Genomic DNA, 417 nt, shown 5'->3' with positions numbered 1-417 from the left:
CAATAAGCTCCTTTGTAAAGTAAAACCATGAGAATACTGAGTCCCACCACTGGAGCTAGAGCTCAGTTTCTTTTATTAGTGGGCACTGCACTTTGAATTATCTTACCTGTGGCATTTGACTAGAGAATGAGACCTTCAAAATCTGACCCCAATGGAGAACTAAAGAGCTGTCCAGAGAGGTATAGCCAAGAGAATAAGAGAGCAGTTCGTGTGGTGGCGGCTAGGCAGTGCAGCTCTGTGACAGATCTGGCTTCTTACCTCTCCTCTCCCACCCCGCGCCACCATGCCACCACGATGCCCAAGAGGAAGGTTAACGCGGATGGAGTGGGGAAGGCGGAGCCCAAGCGCTGCTCCGCGAGGCTGTCCGCCAAGCCCGCCCCTGCCAAGGTAGACGCGAAACCGAAAAAGGCCTCGGGA

At 53.2% G+C, this 417-nt stretch overlaps 1 pseudogene; it reads left to right on the top strand.

Moving 5' to 3' along the window:
• Positions 1-201: 201 nt before the first annotated feature.
• The window catches only part of LOC120093100 (non-histone chromosomal protein HMG-14-like), a 565-nt pseudogene continuing 349 nt past the window's right edge, over positions 202-417 (top strand).

The sequence above is a fragment of the Rattus norvegicus genome, chromosome 18, assembly GCF_021556685.1.
Source record: "Rattus norvegicus strain SHRSP/BbbUtx chromosome 18, alternate assembly SHRSP_T2T, whole genome shotgun sequence".
In the NCBI taxonomy this organism is placed as follows: domain Eukaryota; kingdom Metazoa; phylum Chordata; class Mammalia; order Rodentia; family Muridae; genus Rattus; species Rattus norvegicus.
This window is presented reverse-complemented; position numbering and strand designations above follow the sequence as displayed.